This window comes from Castor canadensis, chromosome 11, assembly GCF_047511655.1.
Source record: "Castor canadensis chromosome 11, mCasCan1.hap1v2, whole genome shotgun sequence".
NCBI lineage: Eukaryota > Metazoa > Chordata > Mammalia > Rodentia > Castoridae > Castor > Castor canadensis.
This window is the reverse complement of record NC_133396.1, coordinates 138,247,083-138,273,717: the sequence shown is the minus strand read 5'-3', so window position 1 is coordinate 138,273,717 and position 26,635 is coordinate 138,247,083. Positions and strand designations below refer to the sequence as shown.

At 42.0% G+C, this 26,635-nt stretch overlaps 1 protein-coding gene across 6 annotated transcripts in view; it reads right to left on the bottom strand.

Moving 5' to 3' along the window:
• Positions 1-26,635, bottom strand: part of Sdccag8 (SHH signaling and ciliogenesis regulator SDCCAG8) — a 220,374-nt gene that overhangs the window by 38,617 nt on the left and 155,122 nt on the right. For 2 of the 6 annotated variants that reach the window (XR_012439102.1, XR_012439103.1), the window contains exon 17: positions 26,537-26,626. The exons of 3 other annotated variants lie outside the window; for them this stretch is intronic. The gene's annotated coding sequence lies outside the window, so the exon portion shown is untranslated. The remainder of the gene's footprint in view (positions 1-26,536; positions 26,627-26,635) is intronic. One more of the 6 variants, XR_012439104.1, reaches the window with a different exon arrangement.

Below are 26,635 nucleotides of genomic sequence, written 5' to 3'. Positions count from 1 at the left end.
TACGAAAGGTAAACGAGTGGACGGAGGACATTCATCCCACCGTTCCGAATCCCTATACCTTGCTCAGCCACCTACCCCCTCGCAAGTATGGTATAAAACCCTTGATTTGAAAGATGCTTTCTTCAGCATTCCCTTGTCAGAAATTAGCCAGCCGCTATTTGCTTTCAAATGGCAAGAAGATGGGGGCCAATCCGGACAGCTCACTTGGACCAGACTGCCGCAAGGATTTAAAAACTCTCCCACCCTGTTTAATGAGGCCCTGAGCCAGGACCTGGAAACTTTTCGCCGGAGCCACCCACGAGTCACTCTATTACAGTATGTTGATGACTTACTGTTAGCGGCAGAAACCCAAGAGGAGTGCATCAAGGCTACTGAACACCTGCTAATGGAATGAGATGAGAAAAAGGGGGTAGCCAAAGGAGTCTTGACCCAACAGCTAGGTCCCTGGAAGAGACCAGTGGCATATTTTGCCAAGAAATTAGACGCAGTAGCGGCAGGATGGCCCCCCTGCCTCCGCATCATAGCGGCCATTGCCGTGCTGGTGAGAGAAGCCGATAAACTAACCTTTGGACAGGCCCTCTGGGTAACGGCCCCTCACCCGGTGGAGGGAATCCTTAAACAACCCCCTGGGAAATGGATGACGAATGCCAGGCTCACCCACTACCAGGGGCTCTTGTTGGATTCCCCTCGGATCACATTCACAGATCCCGTAATCCTGAACCCTGCCACCTTGTTGCCTAACCCGGAACTGCAGACACCTGTCCATAACTGCAAAGAATTCCTCTCCGAAGTTACACAGGTACGGGCTGACCTAAAGGATACCCCCCTGTCCGGCTGCAAATTAAACTGGTGCACGGATGGAAGCAGTATTTTCCAAGATGGAGCACGAAGGGCAGGGGCAGCTGTAGTCAACCAAGAAGGAAATACAGTATGGAGCAGCGCCCTCCCACCCAGAACATCAGCCCAAAAAGCGGAATTAATTGCCTTGGCAGAGGCCCTGGAGAGGGCAAAAGGAAAGCGAGTCAATATCTACACCGATAGCCGCTATGCTTTCGGTACCATCCATGTCCACGGGGCCATCTATCACGAAAGAGGATTCCGCACAGCAGAAGGAAAACATCTAAAAACCTAGCCGAAGTCCAGCATCTATTAATGGCAGTGGAAAAACCGAAGGCAGTGGCAGTGATGTATGTCCCAGGCCACCAGTCTGCCAAGACGCCGGAAGCTGTCGGTAACAACAGAGCAGATCAAGAAGCAAAGAGAGTAGCAATGGTGAGTCCTCCCATGGAGACAGGGCAACCTTCCACGGTTGCGGTGATAGACGTGCCGGTCCCAGAGCTCCCTCCGCTACCCGCCCCCCCCGACCAGAATACTCCACAGAGGATTTCACTTGGATGAGAACCCACTCCCCCTTTAGAGAAGGGGAAGATGGATGGAAAAGCGACTTGAAAGACAAGTTAATTCTGCCTGAAAAACTCGGACGATTCCTGTTGGCTAACTTACATAAGTCCACCCATTTGGGGCGGAGAAAATTACTAGACTTGTTGACATCTGTGCAGCTCCTATTTCCGAACCAGACCATAGCAGTCTGCCAAATTGTGAAAGATTGTGCCAGCTGCACAATCATGAAACCAGGACGAAGGGAGGGACACCCTACAGGTACTCGGGAACGGGGGAGGGCTCCAGAAAGAAGTTGGGAAGTGGATTTTACTGAGGTAAAACCGGGAAAGTTTGGGTACAAATATTTGCTGGTATTTATAGATACCTTTTCAGGCTGGGTGGAGGCTTTTCCTACAAAGAAGGAGACGAGTCAGGTAGTGGCAAAGGCTTTGCTAGAGGAAATCATACCCAGATATGGGGTGCCCGAGGCAATTGGGTCAGATAACGGTCCGGCTTTTGTTAGTAAAGTCCTGCAGGGACTAGCACAGACTATGGGGGCCAATTGGAAGCTACATTGTGAATATAACCCCCAGAGCTCAGGGCAAGTAAAAAGGATGAATAGGACACTAAAGGAGACCTTAGCCAAATTGGCCCTGGAGACTGGCGGTGATTGGGTGACGCTCCTTCCCTTGGCCATCTTCCGAGTCCGGAACTCCCCTTATGTCCATGGGCTAACCCCCTTTGAGATCCTGTATGGGGCTCCACCCCCCATCATTCAAAGGACCTTAAGCCCGGGACTAGGTGATCTGGCTCCAAATTACCTGACCATGTTACAGGCTCTAGCTAAGGTGCAACAACGGATTTGGCCCTTAATTCAAGCATACCACGCTGTTGAGAGGGTCCCAGCTCTGGAACATAGCATAGTCCCGGGTGACATCGTATGGGTTAAAAGGCATCAGTCCAAAACCCTAGAGCCTAGATGGAAAGGACCTTATGTTGTACTGTTTACAACCCCTACCGCCCTCAAGGTTGATGGCATCGGACCTTGGATCCACTACTCCCACGTGCGTCGAGCCAATCATCAAAAACAAGAAGGGGTCAAGGAGTGGACTGTACGGCGGCACCCAGACAACCCATTAAAGCTAAAGCTTTTGTGGCCCCGGGAACATGCAGAGTCTTCAGGTGCAGCCACGGATGGGGTGGCTGATCGCTCTGATCTTGCTCAATGCCCAGAGCGGGAGCCTCGCAGAAACCAACCCTCACCAGCCCTATAAGCAAACCTGGATACTCACCGATGGGGAGACTCATACCACCCTCAACGAGACTACTCGCACTGCCCCCATAGGAACTTGGTGGCCGGAGCTTCAGTTCTGCTTCAGAGACATCAATCCTGCCTACAAGTCTACTGCCCCGGAGTCAGCCCGACGTTATGGGTTTTATGCCTGCCCCGGCCACAAAAAGAACCAGGAATGTGGGGGGATACAATACTCCTTCTGTAGGTCATGGGCATGTGTCACATCCAATGATAGTGAATGGAAATGGGGGATATCAAAATCAAACCTAGTCAAATTTGCCTTTGTAAATAGGATATTAAGGGGGCACAGAATTCCGATACCCACCCATAAATGCCAGCCCACGGATCTAGATAGAATCAAGGTCATTTTCACTGAAACTGGCAAGAAGGACACCCCTGGGTGGATACAAGGTAAGGTATGGGGACTTGTGTTTTATAAATATGGTGGACATGCTGGCTCGACCATAGTGGTCAGATTAAAGATTGAGCCCATAGGGCCACCGTCCACAGCAGTAGGCCCTAATAAGGTACTTAGGCCGCCCAATGTAAAGCCATCTCCCCAACCTTCCACGACTCACCACCTTCCCTCAACCGTAGCTCGGGCTAATGTGACAACTCCAAGACCATCAGAAACCAGCCCTCCCTTGGTGAGACCCAGTCTCATGACCGGATCTAAAGACCCCCTCTGGGACCTAGTGGACACTGCATTCCTGACGTTAAACCACACCAACCCTAACATGACTAACTCATGTTGGTTATGTTATGATGTGAGGCCCCCATTCTATGAGGCAATAGGGCTAAACACCACTCACGATACCTCATCTGAGGAAAACCCTACTCAATGTTCCTGGGGAGACCGTAAGAGAGGTCTGACCATACAGCAGGTAAGCGGCCAAGGAACCTGCTTAGGAAAAGTGCCAAAGAATAGACGGGACTTATGTACTGTTATTAACGCCAGTTCTACCTGGGAAAATGCTATTAAATGGGTAATTCCAAAGGACAATGGGTGGTGGCTATGCTCGCGGTCCGGACTCACCCCATGCCTATCAACTAAGGTGTTTAACAGCTCTAAAGAATTCTGTGTTATAGTGGTTGTGCTGCCCCGCATCCTCTATCATTCGGAGGAAAGTCTATATTCATACTGGAATATAGGAACAGGTGAGAGAAAGAAGAGAGAGCCTATTTCTACACTAACCATTGCTACCCTACTTAGCCTAGGGGTGGCTGGGGCAGGGACCGGCATAGCCTCCCTGGCTACTCAACATAAAGGGATGTCTTCGCTGCGCGCAGCCATAGACGAAGATATAGAGAGAATAGAAACCTCCATTAGCCACCTAGAAAAATCCCTCACTTCTCTGTCTGAGGTAGTACTTCAAAACCGACGAGGTCTGGACTTGTTGTTCCTCCAAAAAGGGGGACTATGCATTGCTCTAGGGGAAGAATGTTGTTTTTACGCTGACCATACCGGAGTTGTTCGTGACTCCATGTCTAAACTCCGAAAGAGCCTGGAACAAAGAAAACGAGAAAAAGAGGCAGGGGAAAGCTGGTTCGAGTCTTGGTTTAACCAGTCCCCATGGTTGGCTACCCTTTTATCTGCACTGGCAGGGCCAATAATAATCATCCTATTACTTGTTACCATAGGACCCTGGATTCTAAACCGACTTATGACTTTTGTCAAAAGTCGAATTAAGACTATCCAACTTCTGGTCCTCTGCCAACAATATCAGGCTCTTCATCCCCTTGAGAATGATTCCTCAATTTAGGCCGTAAGAAAAGGGGGGAATGAAAGGAATAGGAGGTCTCAGCGGGCCCCAACCCCCTTGTTGGAGAAACCAGTACCAAACACCCCGTGTAGATAAGATAAGCAATGCGGCAGGGCGCGGTTAGGGCATATAGAATGTGAGGAATGTGAGCAGGAGGTACGTGCAAGATGTGAGGTACGTGCAAGATGTGAGGTACGCGCAAGATGTGCTCTGCCTGCTTGCCCAATGTTGATAACGAAAATATGCATGCCACCGCAGTCTATATAAGATTTCCCCTAAAGAGGCTCAGGGTCGTGTTTTCCTAACCGGTCCTGCGTGTCCGTGTGGGAGCTCGACCCTGGCTAGCCAGCCCAATAAACTCTGCTTTGTTGATTGCATTCACGCCTGGCTCTCTGTCTCTCGGGGGAATAGGATTCCGGGTCCTAACAAGACAATGTGGATATTTAAATGAATTATTTTTGGTTTTATGATAATTATCATTGTTGAGATTATAATGAGAATGAAACCTATGTCTTTAAGATCAACAGAATAGACACATGCTTACTCTGAATATTTATATTCTGCCATAAAGATTATAAATCAACCAGTAAGCCAGTTGCTACAAAGTAAGATGCAGCTGACCAAAGGAGGATAAAAAAGTCCTTTATTACTTACAAAGCACTCATGTTTCTAGCATGTGTGGCAAACACCTAAGCTTTCTCCACCCATTTTCCTTTTTGGAAGTTCATCACTCTGTATTCTGTGACAATCTGCTTCCCTAGAACTTAGAATTTGAATAAAACAGATTTAGTTGCTTTTTTATTCATGATGAATGCACAAAGCGCTTTAAAAACAAATGTTCTCTACAAGACAGTATGATGAGGGTATTTACCATTTATTAAAAATACAGCATCTACCCAAAGACCTTCAGTCTGAACTAGGGTTCTTTCAGCCCAATTCTCTGATAGAAAGTTAAATATGATCAGAATACAGAGTCCAGGAAAAGTGCAATAAGGAAGGAGAGAGAAAGATGGAAGACTGGCCTCAAAGTAAAAAGAAAAAACAAACAAACAAAAACCCACCTGCCTCACCACCAGAAAAAAAAAGTAAACTACTCCTCTCCCTTTCAAATTCAGGGAGGATCTTTTGACCTGGACATACTGGTATGTGCTTATGCATTCACATGGTAATAGTGACCGGCCACTCTAGATTCTCTTATGCTTCCATGTTAGTTATCAGTGTAACTGCAGGTATCCATTTTCTAAGACTACTGTTTACTCTAACATGGTATCTCCATGTCAGCAGATTTATTAAGCTGACTCCCTGAAGTGTCTCCCATCTTCTGGCTTTCTGTAACCTAACCAACCTGTGCTGGTGGGTCACCTGCATGACCTGGGCCAGACACAGCACTGCTGTGTGAATTTCCCACTACCAAGGCAGGATTAAGGATGAAACAGCCTCTAAGGACTCTTCTCAGACCTGATCATGTTGGGCTTTCCCTGTCAGTGGCCCCGACTAAGGAGACAAGGCAGAGAAGTAAGGCTCCTGGGTCATCCAATAGACAGGACTTGGGAGACCAGAGGAAGGAGCCTATGCTGTGAGCACCATGGCACTGGCACACACACCACCCTGTTGCACCTGTCCTCACTCTCGGATGCCTTTGGTCCAGAGACCATTCGGACCCATTTATTTGTTTTCCAGGTGCAATGGACAAATAAGAAACCACTGGTTTGTTGGGTAACATTATCAAATGTACTTTGCACTTGAAATGTGGCAAATCCAGAGGGTTGATAAACTGACTTCCATTTATAAGCATTACAAGAGAAACTTACTACAATAGTGTATGCTGCTAAGTGAAGAATGAGCACTTAACTAATCCATTTCACAAATTTGGATTGAATATATTGGGTTGGTTAAAGTGAGGTATAGTGGCAACAGTCTGGCTATCAAGCTGAATTTAGAGTCAGATGCTTTGAAGTAGGGTCATTTATTAAATTTTAGAACCTTGCTCTCTTAGCACAAGCAAGTGTGACCAAGATGACAGAAGAAAGGCAACTAAATGTTTAGCAACCACCCACTTTTCATGGCAGGGTAAAAGAAAACTTCAGATTTTTCCAGCATTTTTTTTTTGTTAAAGATTTTAAAAGTTTTCATTCCTTTAGTCTAAAATAGAAAGATTCCTTTATTTAACATTGCTGTACTTCTCTTTAAAAATGCACCCTAGATTTTTCTTGTCATATGAATTATGGCATTTTAATCCTAAGTAGTAGGTTATTTTAGAATTAACACAGTCTTTGGCTATTGAAACCAAAATAAACACTGTTACATTATATGATGGTGGGGTTTTTTTGTTTGCTTTTTTGGTTTTTGTGCTGTTTTGGTTTTTTGAGAGAGGACTCACTATGTAGCCCAGGCTGGCCTTGAACACCTGATCCTCCTCCCTCAGTTTCTCAAGTGTTGGGATTACAGGCATGTGCACCATGCCCAGCACTGTAATGGCAGACACTGTTCACTTCAACAAGCACTTCTCTCCACCTCGGGGCTAAGAGGTTTTCCTGGACCACTCAGAGGCCCAGTGTGAAGGGTGCACATTTGTCACGTGTACTGAAATCCTGATTCCATTAATTGGTCCATCCTTTGAAGTGCTTTCTTCTCTCTAGCTGCTCACAATCAAGTTGGTAACAGGTGGGTAACTAGGACAAAAGCTGTGGGCTACTGAGAGAGTGAGGATTTTAGGTGTTTCCTTCATTGAAATGATTTAACTTTTCCAAGTCTCAATTTGCTCTTTTGTAGGGAAAGTTTATTATTATTAATAACAGTAATAATAATAAGTGAAATAACATGTTGCACTTAAGCTGGAGCCAAATCCTTATTGTCCACTCAAAAAAAAAATGCTTCCCCCTTTTTTACTCATACTTGTTCTAACATTCTGCGCTATTTTGTGACAAAATAACTGAGATAATTTAAAAAGCAAAAAGGTTTATTTTGGGTAAGGACTTTGGAAGTTTCAGTCCATGGTTGCTTGGTCCCATTGCGTTTGGGTCTGTGGCAAGGTAGCATATGATGGCAGAGCCCATGTGGTAACACAAAGCCACTTGCCTCATGGTGGCCAGGAAGCAAAAGACAGAGGAAGAGGCTGGGGTCTCAATATCCTCATGAAGGGTGGCCCCAGTAGCCTAACTTTCTCTCACTAGACCCCATTTCTTAAAGGTTCTACCACTTCCCAATAGCACTGCAGGCTGGTGACCAAGCCTTTAGCATATGGGCAATTGGGGGACATCTATCCAAAGCACCACCCCTATGTGTACAATAGCAGATTGTGGGCTCTGGGATATCTGTGCAAAGGGACATGCATTTAGTGCAGGTGCAGCACCTCCCACAGCTCTAGGATAACCAAACATGAGCAAGGCCTTTCTGCCCAGCTGACTAGATACAGACCCCATGAACAGGAAACTCTGGGTTTTAGTCCTATGGAAATTAGTTCCCAGGTGCTCTGCTAGGCTTCTGTGTCTCAGAACCACAGCCTTGAAATCAAGACAATACTAATAATCCATCTTGCATAGTCTATGTGAAAAGAAGTATATCTATTTCACATTTTAAAGGTCATTGAATACATAACTGCTAGATAGTTGAAGCAAAATACCATATTCATCAGTGCAAGAGAGAGGCTTAGCAGCATTCATCTGTTCTCATTTTATATTTACCACAGTATGTAAATTAGAGGGTCTAAAAAAGCATCAGGCAAAAATCAGAGCTAGGTGCAGATAAAAAGCACAACCAGCAGCGAATTTGTGAGTGCCTAAAGTGTAAGAGTTTGCCAAACGGGTGGTGCCTCGATTTCACTACTAATCTGAATTTGTGTAAAGCCAGCAGGAAGATCCCAGTTATCGTTAACTAGCCAGAGTGAGGATTTGCCGCGGAAGTGCTGCAGAGTATTGGTCTCAGGCTGGCTTTTGTGCTCATCTTACTTTATGTATTGAAATCACCACAGGAATACCACACACACAGCTGAACTTTAAATACACAGTCCCACTCATATGTACAGACTGAAGCGATATACCAAATATAATTTGAATTGGAGGCTGAATTACCTGGTTTAAAAATATTTTACTGTACATGAGAAAATTTGTTTAGCCAGGAGCAGCACTTATTCTACCAACTTAACATTTTAAAATGTGACTGGTGGCAAATGAGATAACCTGATCCTTCCTACCAGGATTTTCTTATACAGCCAGAACATTCACGCTGTATCAGAAATGCACAGAGGCGGACTTGTGAGTCACAGCCTCGAGGATCTCAGAGGGCCAATATGCTACACCGAGACACCAGCCTACTGTTTAAACAACACTCTCTCTGGTTTCTATGGAACACACTACCTTCAAAACAAAATGAGCCACATTCAGCGAAGCCAAGCGGGCAGAGCACACTCAGGAGCACTGCATTGTTCTCCAACCCAAGAGTTGGGGGACGTGGGCTTGAAAGTGCACTGGCCCAACAGGCTTGGCCCAGAGCCATGGGCCAGCCAACAGTGTGATTAGAGCCATAAAGGCCTGGATTGCCACAGAGCCCCGCCTGTGGGACAAGAAGGCAGATTCCACTCAGATGCCAAAGAGAACCTTGCTCCCACATCACTTTGGGGATCCCATCTGAATCCCCAGAGTCTTAGGACACTTTCCCTGTAGTAACATAATGATACTTAAGTCTACAAAATGACAGTAATAAAACCAGTGCCTTTTCTGTCTCACAGTCCCCATTGAAAACATTTCCCATCCTTACTGTGCACCAGGCACTGCTCTGGGCAGTGCAAAATCAGAGAGGTAAGCTGACAAGTGGGCTGAGTACAGACAGCAGAGGCTCCGGAGGTCTGGAGTGTCTTGAGAGGCTGTGAAGGATCAGACCTAGAACCCAGCCTATCACAATGTAAACACTCAAAAATAATAGTAAGAATAATAAAAATCAGATCTGCTTGCTTCCCAGAAAAGAAATGAATAAAATTAAATTCTGCATACATTTTCTGAAGGTTCAAACTCACCTATGGATTTCAGCTTAAGAATCCCAGTGTGGAGGGGGAGGGGTCTAGGACGGCAATAAAGAAAACCAAGGAAGAAGGTATTTTAAGAACCAGGAGGAGAACATGATTAAAAAAAAAATCATTATAAGGCAGCGGTGTAAATTCAGGCTAGAGAAAAATCAAAAGCACAAAGAGATAAAACAAGTTCCCTAGAAGAGCAAAACCTGAACTGAGCCTGCTTTCCTCTGTGCATTTCCTTTCACAAAAGTAATGCATGTCAGTACAGAAAACTCTGAAATCACTGGAGACTTCAGTGGAAGAAAGTACAATAGCAATTCCCCTGCCTAGGATGGCTAAGAATTGCATTCCAGTGTGTGTCCTATCGGTGCATATGTGTGTATGTACATGCACACTCAGTGTAACAACATGGAGAAAACCGTGTTTCCTAGGTATTTGTAGAAATAATTTGATAATGTGAGGAGTGAGACTCCAAATGGGTGTGCAGAAAGTCACCTGACAGCTTCTATGGCACTGTTTCACCTACTCATGGTTCATGACACATCAGTAGGTCACAAAATTAATTTAGCAGACCCTAGTCAACTTAAAAAAAAACAATACAAAGACAAAACCAGAAAACATGTATTGCAGGGTCTATGGTAAATTACAGTATCTTGGGTAAAACCCATGCTGGCAGCACCACTTTGTGCACAGGAGCTCACAAACTATGACTTCTGTGTACACACTACGACGGGCAAAACATGAGTCCACGGGTGTGAGATATGCAAGCGCGAGTAGGAAGAAAATAGCACATTTCGGATATGTATCTAGATCTATTTATCTATATTTTCTGTGCACAAAAAAAATGGAATCAAATGTGTATGTCAGCTTTGTCCTGTTTCCCCTTGAAAGTATATTTTAAATATTTTTTTTCCTACCAATAAACACCTTGTGTTCAATAAGTAATATTCTAGGCATTTTAGAATTCCATTGTAGGGGAATTACATGACCTGTTTGTAAAAGTAATTCCTTGATAGTAGACATTTTGAGTATTTAATATTTTATCTGAATAATTTCAATGTCCTTTCCTTAGAAATAATATTACACTTTTCAGTCATAATTATTAGACCAGGCCAAAAAGAAGTATTGTCATACTTTCACATTAGATGTTCTTATCTGTTACGGGTCTGCTGGGAGAGAGGCTTCTTTCACCTGGCACCAGGGGCAGCTCACAGTGTCCTCAGGGACTGCAATGACCCACACAGCAGTGCCTGGCTGTGGTGAGGGAGACTGTGGGGCTGGTGTCAGGAGTCACAGCCAGGACAGAAGACCAATCAGATATATTCTTAACATCCATTGCTTGGGATGTAAAAACCAGAAATCTAGTTTGGCCCTAAAAATAAGAGATAACATAAATTTGAAAATAAAAATGTAGACTTCCTTTGGAGAACATTAAACTGAATGAAGCCATGACCAACAACTGTCACTTTTAGGTCATTCTCTCTTATGGCATTTTATAAGTTCATCCTCAGGGTTAAAAAAAAAATCACTAGAAAAGTAAACCTTTTCTATTAGGTTGCTAATAGTTTAAAAAAAATTGGCCGTTTTCCTCACCTTCATATCCCATCTATTGATAGAATATTTTAGTTCCTAAATGTTTCTCCAGTCCATGCCCCTCTTCCTCTTCGTCCTGATTATAAGTAGCCATCACTTCCTACGTACAAGGCCTCTGTTCCTATCAACGCAATAGAATTTCACGTGGGGATTTACTTGGATTTGCTTTTGTTTTTAATGGACCAAGCTATACTGTCTCTCTTATTTCTTTCTTTCCTTCCTTCCTTCTCTCTTTCTTCTTTCTTTCCTTCTTTCCTTCCTTTTTTTTTTTTTTTTTGTTTTCTTTTGGTAGGACTGGGGTTTGAACTCAGGGCTTTATGCTATACCTCCAGTCGTTATTTTGAAGGAGATGAGTCTTGCAAACTATTTTCCAGGGCAGGCCACAAACCTCAATCCTCCTGATCTCAGTCTCCAAGTAGCTAGGATTATAGGCATGAGCCACTGGTACCTAGCTATACTGTCACTTTCTTAAAAGGGTTAGATCTTAAAAGGGTTAGATAATCACTAATAAAACTGGGTGAGTTAAAATTCTAGATACTTGGTGGAAGGAACTGAGGATACAAATGAACAACCTATTCTAATCTCAATCACTCCCTAACAACTTTTAAATTAAAACAGTGTCAACTCCTTAAGACTCACTCAATCTAATGAGGAGAAAAGGACCTAAAGGGTCAAGAAGATGTTTCTTCTAGAAGCAAGAGGGAGTGACTAATGCCTAGAGTTAGGGGAAGCTGGCCTGAGTGAGAGCCCAAGTTGTTGTTCACCCCTACCCAATCTCAACACTCACCCTGACAGCACATCTCAGTGAGCCATCTGGAAAGCAGGCCAAAACACATTCTTAAACTTTTCCATGGAGTAGTTTGCTCTGTAAATTGAAGTGGAAGATGGAGACTCGCAGGATGGGAGCAGGGCCCAGGGCTGTGGTGGCTGCCTGATGCCCCCATTTACAGCCTCTTAAGCAAAAAGCTGAAAAGAATCCAGGGCTCCATGCCAGCCTGGCCTAGTAGGAGAAAACCAAACCCGGACACAGCCGCACCATTCAAATAAGAAACGTGAAGTGCTACACTATGCATTAAGAGCATGTGCAAAAGCTGAGTGCCCAGACACAGTCACAAAAGTCATTCTTATAAAATAGAAGAGGGACAGAAGTCAAGCATACTGGGTTTGAACAAGAAATGACAATCTCTTCTTTCCAGTGATCATCTTCCAAGAGCCATTCTGTCTGGTCACATGAAAGCAGAAGGTTTTCAAGCCTCAATCCTACATTCCCTCCTACAGCTATGCCACAGAAATCACTAGTATTATGGGGAAAAAAATCCAAATTTAGCTGATTTACAAAAAAAAAAAAAAAAAAAAAAAAACTGTAGTTTAACAATCACGTTTTAACATACCAGGCCACTGGGGAAAGCAAAACTTGGAAAACACATTACTCATTCCAAACGACTGTCATAAAATTTGTAAAACCAAGCCATTTATGGACTGCCAGTAACCTTAGCAAGGAGCTCCATTAAACACAACCTACAAACCTTCAGAAATAAGGAACGGCGAGTAACACAGTGAGCTCTTATGTGGCCCAGAGAGACAGAGGAAGCCACTCTCATTCTAATGAGACCAAAGCACATTTAACAGCTGTGGTTAATATTTACTGAGTACCCACTAGGTGCATGTCACTATAAAATCAAACTAGAGCACCTGCCTAGCAAGCGTGAGGCCCTGAGTTCAAACCCCAGTGCCACCAAGAAAAATAAAGATAAGAGTAAAAGTCTAGTTTTGCTGGGCTCCAGTGGCTCACACCTGTAATCCTAGCTACTCAGGGGGCAGAGATCAGGAGGATTGCAGTTCTAAAATGGCCTGGGAAAACAGTTCACGAGATCCTATCTTAAAAAACCTTTCACAAAAAAGGGGCTGGTGGAGTGACTCAAAGTGAAGGTCTTGAGTTCAAGCCCCAGCACTGCAAAAAAAAAAAAATCAAACTAGATTTTATCTTACTTAATGAGAGTAATTAGATAAGCCACATAGAGTGGGTAGGGGTTTTACAAATGTGAGGACGTAAGCGAGAGGTTGTAAAATATTTTTTAAATGATACACATGCACATTGAGTTCTGTTTTTAATCTCATTTTTACCTACAATTTGGGGAGACTAGAAAAGATGATCTTTAAAAATTAGATAAAAAGATTACAAATCCATCTAGTGAGTACCTTCTAAGTGCCAGGCACTCTGCTGTGTAAAAGAGATATAAAGATAGCCAGGCGTGGTGGTGTACAACTGTAATGCCTGCTACTTGGGAGGCAGAGATCAGACGATTACGTTTGAGGCCAGCCTGGGTGAAGAGGTGAGACCCCATATCAACAAAATAAGTTTGGCGTGGTAGTGTACAGCTATAACCACTGCTACATGGAAAGCATAACCAGGAGGGTTATGGTGTCAGGCTGGTCCTGGGCAAAAGCACACGACCCTACTGGAAAAATAACTAAAGCAAAAGGGGCTGGGGGTGTGGTTCAAGTGGTAAAATGCCACTAGAAAGCACAAAGCCCTGAGTTCAAACACAGTATCAAGGTGAGGGTGGGGGGAGGAAGGGAGAGAGGGAGGGCTGCACTGGGGCAGCTGACCTGGGTCTTCAGGAATGAGAGGACCCTGGGCAGTGAAGGGGAGGTGTTTCAGGCTGTGGGAAGCTCAGAGCTAGGGCTTAATTTAAGTCTTAGGCAAGTTCCCAACCCCTGAGCCTACCACAGTTCCCTATTATCATAGTTGGAACTCAATAAATATCCTAAGGTGCAAATTAACAAATGAATGAACATCAGTCTCCTCTCAATTTATATTCAGAAATGATTCTAGATTTCTGAGAAGGAATAACAAAAACAAAAACATCCCTTGTGTAAGCCCATTAACTTTGAGGGAATAAAAAGATTATCACAGCAAGAAAGATGGTAAAAGAGACAACAGAATTCTTTAGGACCTATTTCTGTCTAACATTATCCTTGCCACAGACTCAGCTTCCTGGGTTAATCCCAGCTCAGCTTTGCCTGTAGACCTCAGGCCCCCATGATTTGATAGTGTGGACAACAGCCACTGCCAAGGCAGCTCTTCCAGCCCATCAGTTAGAGAGCAAGGGCTTGGTAATCGTCCACACATGAGAGTATAAAGGAAACAAAGTGAAAATGAAAACCAGGATGGGGACAGGAAAGGAGACAGATGACCACAAAGGCGGGTGAAATTATTTAGATCCTCTAAAAACTGTCACAGAAGACTACCTACACACTTAGGTTAGTGACATGTCTCTAACAACAGCAGCACAGGGCAGTTTGTAGCTCTTCCTTTTTTTTTTTTTTTTTGGTGGGACTAGGGTTTGAACTTAGGGCTTTGTGCTTTCAAAGCAGGCACTATACCACTTGAGCCACACCTACAGTTCATTTTGCTCTGGTTATTTTGGAGATGAGGTGGTCTCATGAACTATTTGCCTGTGCTGGTCTTAAACCACAATCCTCCCCATCTCAGCCTCCCGATCTCAGAATTTGGGATTGCAGAGGGAGCCACTGGTGCTCGACTACTTTCTACTTATGACATACCTGCTAAACCTGATCTGTAAAGTGTTAAATTTTTACAGATAAATTATGTATATTATTATTCAACTAAAACTCAGTTAAACTTTAAAAATAATTAATACTTTCTAAAACAAATTAATCTTTAATACACTAATGGGCATTTTGACTTTCCAAAAAGTGGATATTTTATACACTATGTCCCCAAACTAAAACATTCAATCTGTTTGTCGAAGACCATCTTTTTTTTTTTTTTTTTCCTCAATGGCAGTTGGTTACATTTTATTTTATTTTTTTCATTTTTCTTTTATAATTCATATGTGCATACAAGGCTTGGTTCATTTCTCCCCCCTGCCCCCACCCCCTCCCTTACCACCCACTCCGCCCCCTCCCTCTCCCCCCCCTCAATACCCAGCAGAAACTATTTTGCCCTTATTTCTAATTTTGTTGTAGAGAGAGTATAAGCAATAATAGGAAGGAACAAGGGTTTTTGCTGGTTGAGATAAGGATAGTTATACAGGGCATTGACTCGCATTGATTTCCTGTGCGTGGGTGTTACCTTCTAGGTTAATTCTTTTTGATCTCACCTTTTCTCTAGTTCCTGGTCCCCTTTTCCTATTGGCCTCAGTTGCTTTAAGGTATCTGCTTTAGTTTCTCTGCATTAAGGGCAACAAATGCTAGCTAGTTTTTTAGGTGTCTTACCTATCCTCAGTCCTTCCTTGTGTGCTCTCTCTTTTATCATGTGCTCATAGTCCAATCCCCTTGTTGTGTTTGCCCTTGATGTAATGTCCACATGTGAGGGAGAACATACGATTTTTGGTCTTTTGGGCCAGGCTAACCTCACTCAGAATGATGTTCTCCAATTCCATCCATTTACCAGCGAATGATAACATTTCGTTCTTCTTCATGGCTGCATAAAATTCCATTGTGTATAGATACCACATTTTCTTAATCCATTTGTCAGTAGTGGGGCATCTTGGCTGTTTCCATAACTTGGCTATTGTGAATAGTGCCGCAATAAACATGGATGTGCAGGTGCCTCTGGAGTACCAGTCTTTTGGGTATATCCCCAAGAGTGGTATTGCTGGATCAAATGGTAGATCGATGTCCAGCTTTTTAAGTAGCCTCCAAATTTTTTTCCAGAGTGGTTGTACTAGTCTACATTCCCACCAACAGTGTAAGAGGGTTCCTTTTTCCCCGCATCCTCGCCAACACCTGTTGTTGGTGGTGTTGCTGATGATGGCTATTCTAACAGGGGTGAGGTGGAATCTTAGCGTGGTTTTTCGAAGACCATCTTTGAAGGACTCTGTTGCCAGAACGCATTTGCAGTAAGAATGCCCACTCCCATGGGCGTGTTGGAAAGGCATGAAGAAGCAGTATATGGTATGTGCACTGGAGCACATTACTTCTCCCATGTAGAGCACCTGTGCGCTACAACTATCATCTTGATAAACACTACACCCTAATTAAGAAGGGAAAATGGGATGGACGCTCAGAATCCCAACCCCAAAACAAACAAGTAAGAGGAAAAGTGAGCAGAGTTGTTCATTGCCTCCTGATTTGTTCATGTGCTATTTATTCGTGAGATTTAATACATTCATAGTGCCCTGGAAAAACCAGGCAAGAATCAATCTCACCCCATTTTGAAGCCACTTGCATGTTTGACAGTACGTCCTCCTGAGAAAGTCGCCCTTCTGGGACTTCTTGACAAGAAGTCATTCTGTTTCCTACCTGAGAAAGTCTGGTGTGGCCCAAGTGGGTGCAGGTCACATGCATGTCCTCAGACGGGACAGAGGTCAGTGCTTTCCTGCCAAGAAGTTCTGTCAAGGATGCTTCCTGTGAGAATGTCCCACTGGCCAAGTTCCTAGGTGGGGTGAGGCGAGGTCACCCATTCTTAACCCAGGTACAGAGAAAGCAGAAAGAGAACAGAAAACATTTCTTCCTTCTGCCTCCAAGTTGTCTTTCTCTCATACAAAGGGAAAGGTAGTACACAGAGAATGCCAGACTTGGAAGAACAATGTAACCGGGAGCACAGGGCCCATCATGCTGGCAGCAGCCATTGTGGGCAGAAGTACAAGCTGCCGTGGACTCTTCAACATGGCAGGGAAGTGCTAATTCATGGGTGACCAGGGTTACTGGGGGTCCACTCAGAGAGCAGCCACTGTATTTTGGACGGAGCTACTGGGGTCAGATGAGTACAGGTGTCCAACATGGTTGGTTTTAAAAAGCAGCCCAAGGCTGGCTATGCTGCTTACATAAGTGCAGTGCATGCTGAGGGAACTCGGGAACACCATTGTTAGGAAAAGATGCACCGACACAGCAACAAGTGGAGTGATTCAGAAAGAGGCAACATGTTGAATTTTCCCACACTTGAAATAAGCCTCTCGGGTCAGGAGTGCACAGAATAAATGTAAGACTGGGTAGGGAGGTCACTACAATAGTGAATTCTGCACAGGGGTCCTCAGCTGCTTCAGGGAAATCAAATTTGGATGCAATAAAAGATGCAATTTGGGTGCAGTTAATCCAGGGGAAAAAACGGTGGCATTCAAATCAGGTTATCTTAATAATAACACAAAGAAAATGTGTTGGCGCGCCAACACATATCGTTCTTCAAGATTATCTTACCTTCCAGTGAACCAACTTCTAGTCTCCAGTTCACTGCCTCATGACCACTCTGTATTTCCCATGATTATTAGAACTAGCCCAGCTCCCCACTCCTGGGAACATACAAATTATTGACTGCATACAGTAGAAAGCACTATACAGGAAACCAGAACACACAGACTGTATCTCTTTGGGCCTCAGTTTCCCTATCCATAAAGTGTGCATCATATTGGGGATAATATGGAGAGTGGAAGTGGGACAGGATGCCCTTTCCAGTCTCTCCTGGGCCCAAAATGCCTTCTCTGCAGCTGGTCTTATAGAGGACAGGTAGGGTTTCTTAAAACAGGCTAGTCTTTAGCCATACAATAGATAAGTTTAGAAGAGAATTAAAATTCACTATTAATGCTGAGAATAAGTAAATTTACTTGAGAAAAGAAAAATTAGATATTTCATTAAAAAGAAAAAAAATACAAAATTAACCACATACATGTAAATGATGAAAACAAGATTTAAGTTACTAACATAATAATTCATTAATCTGAGAATGAAAAAAGATCTCTTTTCCATCTTAAATATCCATGCCTGCTTTAATAATAATAAATTGGAAAAAACTGTTCTTGTTAATTTATAGTTCTGAGAATAGCATGCAATATAAAATTGTCTAAGTAACTTGCAGCATTAATTTTAATTTTATGAGCACAAAGCAAGAACAATTACTGATTGGGGAAAATAAGCTACCAAAAGAAAAAAAATGCTATCTTCTTTCAAACTTTAGGTCTGCAAGAAAACTAAAATAAAGCTAAGCCCCAGAGTCAATTCAAGGGCTGGAGATGGAGCTCAGTGGTACAGCTCTACCTAAGTAGGTCCTGGGTTCTATGTATCCCCAGCAACACACACAAAAATATAATAATGATTAACAATTAATTTAAGCCACACCTAAATTGCTTTACCAGCAATGTGGCTTGTCAAAATATGTGTTTTTAAATAAAAATCTCAACATCTTGTTTTAATATTTCATTTTATTAATTGAAATGGTCCCCAAATTACCTTCTTGCCAAAAAAATTAAAAGATAAGAGATTTCCATGTAGGTACACATCGCCTTCTAGAACAGCCATTTGCATTTGTGAGTAGGAAGAGGAGACAATGTTAACACTCAGTTTATATGCTGCCTTGGAGTCTACATGAATTTCAAGTTTTCTTTTACGATTCAGCTATTCCAAGAGTTCCAGGAGTCTGAAAATATTTCATTAAAAATTAATGTGTTATCCACACAAATGGCAAATATTGAAAACTAGGAATATAAATAAAAAATAATAAAAATAGTAAGTCTACTAATACTGAAGAGGAAGGGAGACTGGGGGGGGGGTGGAGACGTGAAAGGGAGAGGATTTTAACATCCGGTTTCTATTCTGGACCGTTTATGGAAACAGACAGACACGGCAAGCGGAAGCCAAATATATTCTCGGGTTCTGACAGGATTTGTTTTCTATCTTGTCATTATTTTTACTGTATTCTTCCTAATAATATTTCTCAGTGTTCTAGATTTCCTGACCGACCTACCGGTCTCATTAAGTGTTTACAAATGAAAGCTACAGTGGATTCAGGTATATTCACCCAGCCCAGCTGCCTTGCAGGGTTTCTCATCCCAGGTCTGAAGCCTTCCCAGCAACTTTTCAGCACAAAGGCACACAACCGTGAGACTTCACCCTTGCCTCATGCCTCCTTCCCAGGTCCCTTTGAACGACTTAGGACCCAACACCAAGCCCAGGCAAAGCAATAGGTACCCGGTGTATTACAACATGGCAAAGATGAATGCATGATGTCCATTGCACTAATGCTGGTGCAAAGCAACCAACTCAATGTGCACCCGTTTTGTCTGCCCTTTTTTATAAGAATTATCCCATGCTAAGTAGCAAATGAGTGCTACCTTACTCTTTCTCCACCCTTTTGATGTAAATGCCACTGACAGAAACTCACACTGCTCACCAAACATGTACATCACCACACACTTAATCCCACGGCAAAATAAGACAATAGGGCTGCTCTACACCACAGATAATGAGGGTACTATTTTGAAACTATGAAAGATTTGTTTAATGCAGACTATAAAAACACCCCTTTGCATCAAAATAAGTGTCCCTCTCTATTGCACACTGATTATTTTCTATAGAATTTAAATTGTACATAGAATTATAATTTGCCTTGTTTAATGTAAATTGATTGTCTCAATTATTGAGAAAGGGTTTGAATTTTAATGTACTATTTTCCTGGAGATATGCCAAGCAAATCAGCAAAAACTCCAATAGCTCTAACGGGAGGTATACTGCCAGACATTTAAATAAATCAGAAAGATATGTGGTCTCAAGAAATGATCCTAAAGTGGTACAGGTAGAGAAAATCAGCTTTAACTTTCAATATTATAAGAGTTTGTGATTTTAAGACTCTGATTTGACTTTTCTTTTTTTCTTAAAGAAAAAAAGGACAAGATCAACACATTAGTAGAAAGGACTGTGTGGCTTCTCTTATTTTTTTCTACAGATTGGGTTATCCATGAAAATCAGGGCTTTACCCTGAAGGGAAAACCGACATAAAATCCAGTGATACTGTGACACATGTGAACACTACCCTTGATTGTCTAAAGGAAGGCCACCCCAGGAAGCTGGCTGCAGACACAGCCTGCCGTATGCCACAGTTACTGCTTGATCTGTCCCTTTATATAAACGCAGTGTTTAGGAAGTCAAACGCATCTCCTCCACACTTACGATCACAGGCACAGGCAGACCTCAGTCACTTTGCTATCCAGATGGTTGCAACATTGTTGTAGTTAAATGATAGCCAGAGATGCCAGAGGTATTATAGATATACATCTGCCCCAAACTGCCAGTCTTCTAAGTTAGATCTTTTTCACAAACCCTCAGCATCAAGAAATACTGTAGATACAGGTATAAAAACTACCTCTGGGTATAATATGGCTAACCAGTCACCACGCAGCCCCACTTATACCTCAGCTATGAACCATTGTGTTTTTATTTTAATTGTACCCAATGTGGGATATTTTAGGAATTAGAAAATACAAGACCTTAGTCATTTCAGACTTGAAAGAGCCTCTTTTTCTCGTGCCATGGAAAACTGGCATTATTAACATAGACCTACATATAGAGCTACGTACAGAGAATAACTTAAGATTTGGGTCAGTGAATAAAAGTTGCTTTTGTGATTCATCAAATTCAAGAATGAATTTTAATGAAGTTGAATATAGGATTTCTTTCTATACCAAAGCTGGGAAAATCCAAAGAGGGCCATAAATCATGACCAATGACAGTCATGACTGATTTCTTCCTAAATGTTGATCTGGCTTGCATAAAACAACCACAATATTAAGATAGAACAAAGTCCACATGATATATCTATATATTTTTTAAAAGAAACCAGACTTTTCTGGCAACTAGATGCTTGATTAAAATTCCATATTTCATAACTAGTAAGAATCTGATTTTGGAGAAAAGCCTAACACACCATTTTACTCTATAAGAGTATGAAATATGACCACAGATTTCATTCTAGAAGTGGAGTGGGGATTCTAGAGACAAGCCGAAGCAACAGAACCGTGATGAGAGAGGGGAAATAATGTATCAAAGAAGACGCAATGAGGAAACAGCAGATCAGTAGCCCTGGCTGGTGAGGAAACAATTCAGCATGCACATCACAGTGGGCATCTTACTACCTGTGCATCCTTCCCCTACCCTGGCCCCTCATTTGCAGAGGATTACACGAGTGAGCATATTCAACAGCAGAGTCAGCACAATACATCTTCTTTCTTCTAATGACTCATTTGCCTAGCATATAGACATTAGAACTTACATTTAGTGGAAATCAGTGACTCAGAAGATACTTTAATGCTGCTTTTGGATATTTATATGAAATCCCTTTTAAAAGCCCGCTCTTTAAACTGCTGCATATTTTGCATGGATAATAAGGGGAAATGCGTCTGCCCATACCCACATACAAAAAAGGTGTTTGTATAGATAATAGCCCATTTTAAAGCCAATTAATTCCTAGAAAACAAAAGGCCTGAAACTATCACTATGTATTATCAAGATATTGTCACAAGCCAATCATTCTCTTTAATCTGTTAAATTCTCATCACCAGCAGATTCCACATTACACGTGGTCAAACCATGCAAGATATCGTTTTCCCCCCTCTTTTAAAAAGCACTTTAGGCATTACTCTCCTTGTGTTATTTTGTTCTAAATCACCAAGGAAATGTCAAAAAGTATAATATCCCACAAAGTAGTGAATTCACTATGTTCCAGAGTGTCTGGATTTCAATCTTCTGTGCGAGCTCAGAGAGCAGCACGGAGCACTGCTGCCTGTGGGGCAGCACACACTGCTGCGTGTCCAAGTCCACGGCCTCTAGCCATTAAATGCTAGGATTCCAGAGCCCTTCTTTCAGTGGACCCACAGGCTCAATGACAGACACATAGTGTCACCCTCCTCAAGTCAGGTAAAAAGGATGACCTTGGAACAAAACTCCACAAATGTAGTCTGAAACTAGAATTTCCTGAGAAATAGAGGTTTTTTTAGTCCTATCAGCTGAGCTTATTCAGTCTTAAGGCAGTCCTGTTCTATTTTTCTTTTCCTTTGACTTATTTTTATTTACTAATGATGTACTGTTACGTTGGAATTGCAACACAAAATCCAATAACATTATTTTATTTAACAAAAGCATATATACTCTTTTATGTGGCAGGCTGACTCTAAGCTCATTTAGGTCTCAAAATAACCCTATGAGGTGAGGACTCTTCTTTCCCCCTTTTACAGACCAGGCAGCCAATTCATTGTGAGGTAAAGTAACTTGCCCAAAGTCAACAGCAGGCTCAGTGGCAGGGCTGAGATTAGAACCCAAGCAGAAAGTCTGCAGAACTGCATATTCTTAAGCACTAGGCACCATATGTTCCATTAGTAATTAAAAAGTCTTTTTAAAAGCTCATTTAGTCTTGTTGTAACCTGGGGAGATCTCAAAGGCACATTAGCCTGAAAAGCCCCTAGCAGAGAATTTGACTGCTAGATGTAACACTATCACTAGCAAGTTGGTATGGGACAATCTGCCAGGGAGTTTTGTGGGCTGCGACTCTGGGGACCTACAGTTCAAATCATCTCAGATACCAGCTTGCTGGAGAAACTGGTAGGCACCTCAGCACAGAGGTGCAAAGCATGGGCCCTAGCACTAGACAATCCTGAATTCCTAGACTGGTAATGTCACATATTAGCTGTGTGACTGTGGGGAAGTTGCATAACCTCTCAGAGCCTCAGTTTTCCCCTCTGAAAACAGAAGACAATAATACTACACTAATAGAAATGTTCTGATGATTACATTTAAAATGGTTTCTCTGAAATAAGGGCAAAATAGTTTCTGCTGGGTATTGAGGGGGTGGGGGGGAGAGGGAGGGGGCGGAGTGGCTGGTAAGGGAGGGGGTGGGGGCAGGGGGGAGAGATGACCCAAGCCTTGTATGCACATATGAATAATAAAATAAAATTAAAAAAAGATGGAGCTTAAAAAATAAATAAAATAAAATGGTTTCTCTGAGATAGAGTCTTCACTAATAAAAGTGTTAGTCTTATTAGAGATCATCATCTACCCAACAGACACCATGATGCCTTGATGCTGCCTCTTACGCAACTGCATGTAATAATATTGCACTATATTTATTTAGCACTTATGATTTTCCAAACATTTTCACACACATGATTCAGTTTGACCCTCATAACTGCTCTATTTGGTATTCAAGCCCTGTTTTATGGATAAGGAAGTTGAGGCTACATGTTTATTTGACCTGTCCAACATTGTAGGTCAGAAAATGTCTCTTTTCTGCTTAAAAACCTGCAAAGAGACCCTGCTCACAATGCTCAGAACATGATTCAAGAGAAGACTCTTCTGAGGCAGGAGGATCACAAGTTCAAGGCCAGCCAGGTCTACATAGCTCAAAAAACAAACAGGAAAAAAAACCCTAACAATGAGAAAAGTTCCGATAATCTCCCAAATCATATTTTTTCTTGAGTCAGTAAGAGAACTGAGGTTGCGTGATAACCAGGTGGACTAAATTCCAAAAGGTGACCTGCTTCCCTGAAAACAGTCAATAATGGAGCCATTTCATCTCTGACATGGGAAATAAATGGCCACTATAAAAAAACAGATGGGAGGAAAGCAGCCAAGATTTCCATGGAGTCTTAGACTGTAGGCTAATGGTCGGGGCCCAGGCACAAGGGGTCTGCCTCACCCATAAGCACCTTAGGCTTGCTTCTGCTGAGTGCTCACAGGGAGACTGAGAGCAAGGTAAGGACCTGAGGACAGCCACCCTTCCCCAGAGGGGCATGAGCACAAAATCCTGACCACACACCAGACTCAGTCTCTTCATGTAAAGCAACAGCCTAAATTTCTAGAGGAGGGGCAAGAGACCTCCCCAGGAATAAGTGAGATACAAGACAATGTCTTCCACTGGGAGATGGGTGGAAACCTCTTGCCCCTGGTCCCATTTACTAAGGGAGGGTAGAAGCAACATCCATCAGCAGATGATGGTAAATGTTTACAAAACCAGACCTCTGGGGAAAAAGGAGTCCTGATTCAGAGTGTTAAATACTTCAACATGATGTCAAATAGCTCACGTTTCTAAAAATTTAATAATCAGGTCTGCACAGCACCACATCTGACACTGAGGAAGCAACAGAAAATACCAACTCATTCTAAGCCCAGAATAGAGTCAAATGGAAGTCCTAGAAACAGAAAACAAAAAACAAAAACCACAACATCACAAATAAAGAGCTCCCTCAATGGGCCCATCAGCAGAATGAGCTCAGGGTAAGAGGATCATTCAATCTGAAGACTGGCCAGTAGAAATCATCTAAACTGAAGCAGGAAGAGGGAAGGAAGAGTCAGGGTAGGGTGGGGGAAAGAGTAGAAAAGACCATCCAAGAGCTGTAGGACAGCACCAAATAGACTTGTCTGGAGTCCAAGAAGGACAAGAAAGAAAACAGACAGGGAAGATGGGCCTCCTATTCCTGTCTCTGCTTCCTCTCCTCCCAATATCCTTTCATACTTTATGGCCACACCTCCATGTTCTCCTGGATCCTCTTCAAACATGGACTGCTCTTTCTCTGTTAAGAATACTGTTAGTTCTTTTCTGAAGTTAGGAAAAGAAGGTTAGCTATACTCTAAGCCTGGGCAAGGTGCCAGTATAATGTGCCCAAAGAGCCTCCTGAGGTTACTCTCCCCACAGGACAGTACACCTTTATGATCACTGCCTCCCCCATTGAATTGGGAACTGCAGTGGATATCATGGACTTTTGCTTTTGTGCCAGTGTTTCATAAATGCTAATAAACAGAGGAATATATTATTGATGTAGAAGATGGAATAAAGAGTAAAAGCCAAGCAGTCAGATTTAAGTTTTTGACATTTAGCATTCAATGTTTAAAACAATAGAGTATAAGGCAAAGCAATGAACATGACTACAGAAATGGGAAAAACAATCTCTATTTTAACTAAAAGTCCTAAGATAAATGTTAAATCTTAAGGATTCAGATAAGTAAAATTCTAATCAGAAGTTTCCAATCTTCCAAAAAAGATAAACTAGAGAGAGAAATTTAGTTTTGAAGAGTTGCCTCTTTAAACGGTCAAGCTACACAGTAAGGTGGGCCTGCACTCTGTAGAACACCTGTCTCAAAAGAAAAGTTAACTGGCTAAAAGAGGTTTTCATGGGCTATATGGAGAAATTTTATTTCAAACACAGAAACACATTTTCCTCTTTAATACAAGAAGAAAAGAACTTCACCCGCTCTGCAAAAGTTCTGTCTAAAGATGGACGCCCAATGCTCATAGCCTCCTGTGGCTCTTTGTACAATTCTTCCATGTGTTTAACGTTATTATTAACTGAACATTGTTTATTATCCAGGTCTGATTATAAAAACAGCAAAAATAACAAACATTATAAAACCATTAAAATTGGTTAGTTTAGATAGTTTGTCAAAAATTTTGCCTCCAAACAGGCATTAGTTTATTTCTTAGTACCTTATGTTCTTACAGTACTTGTCTTCTTAATTTTAAATGTTATAATACTTTCCTTCACTGCAATGGAAGTTAAACTATTTTTTAATTTTAATTTTTCTAAAGACAATACCTAACGAAGTTACGACGGAGAATTTTAAGAGTGCTTCTCAATAGCCAAGTTTTGGAATAGGCCAAGGTGCCAATCAATGGACAGATGGATAAAGAACATGTGGAATATATATACAATGGAGTTTTATTGAGCCATAAAGAACAAAGTCATGGTTTTCAAAAAAATGGATGGAACTTGAAACCATCACATTAAGAGAAATAAGGCAGTCTTACAAGTATTACATGATTTCTCTCATATGGAATTTTAGGGGAAAAGGACATGAAAGTAAAAGACTAGTAGGGATGTAGAGAAGGAAAAAGTGGGAGAGACATAGTAATAGAGGTGAATATGACCAAAGTACATTTTATGCATGTATGAGAATGTCATAATGAAACTCATTACTTTGTACAATTAATATACAACAATAAAAAAAAGAGTGCTTCTCCCAGATAAATATAGTCAAATGACAGTGAACAAAGAGGAAAGATAATCCAATGGAACAAGGACAGTCTTTTCAACAAATAGTGATAGAACAACTAAATATCCACATACAGAAAAGAAAAAGAACCCACACATAGACATTCTGCCATTCACAAACATTGACTGAAAATGGATTATAGACTTGAATGTAAAAATATAAAACTATAAAACATTAAAAGATAACATAGGGAAACCTAGATGACTGTGGATATAGCAGTGACTTTTTAGATATAACACTAAAGGTACAATCTATGAGAGAAATAACTAACAAGCTGGAATTCATTAAAATTAAAAAAGAAAAAAAAAACCTTCTGTTCTGAAAACCACAATGTCAAGAGAATGAGAAGGTAAACCATAGACTGGGAAGAAATATCCGCAAAGGACACATCTAATGTTCATAAAGTTTTTGTTTGCTTATTTCATTTTTTTTTTTGGGTGCTGGTGAATGAACCCCGGGCCTCACAAATGTTAATTAAGTATACTCTACTACAGCACCAGGCCCAAGACCCATCTAATAAAGAACTGCTGCCCAAATTATAAAAAAAAAAACTCTTAAAATTGCATGCAAGAAACTACACAACCTGATGAAAAAATAGGCAGATTCCTTAATAGACATCTCGCCACAGAAGATACACAGATCCTAAACAAGCACATAAAAAGATGTTCCACCTCACAGACATCAGGGAAATACCGATCAAAACAACGAGAAGCCAGTACGCACCTGTGAGAACAGCCCAGAAATCAGAAATCCTGAGTACTGACAATATCAAATGCTCAAGTCCATGTGGAGGAACAGGAATTCTATGCACTGCTGGTAAGA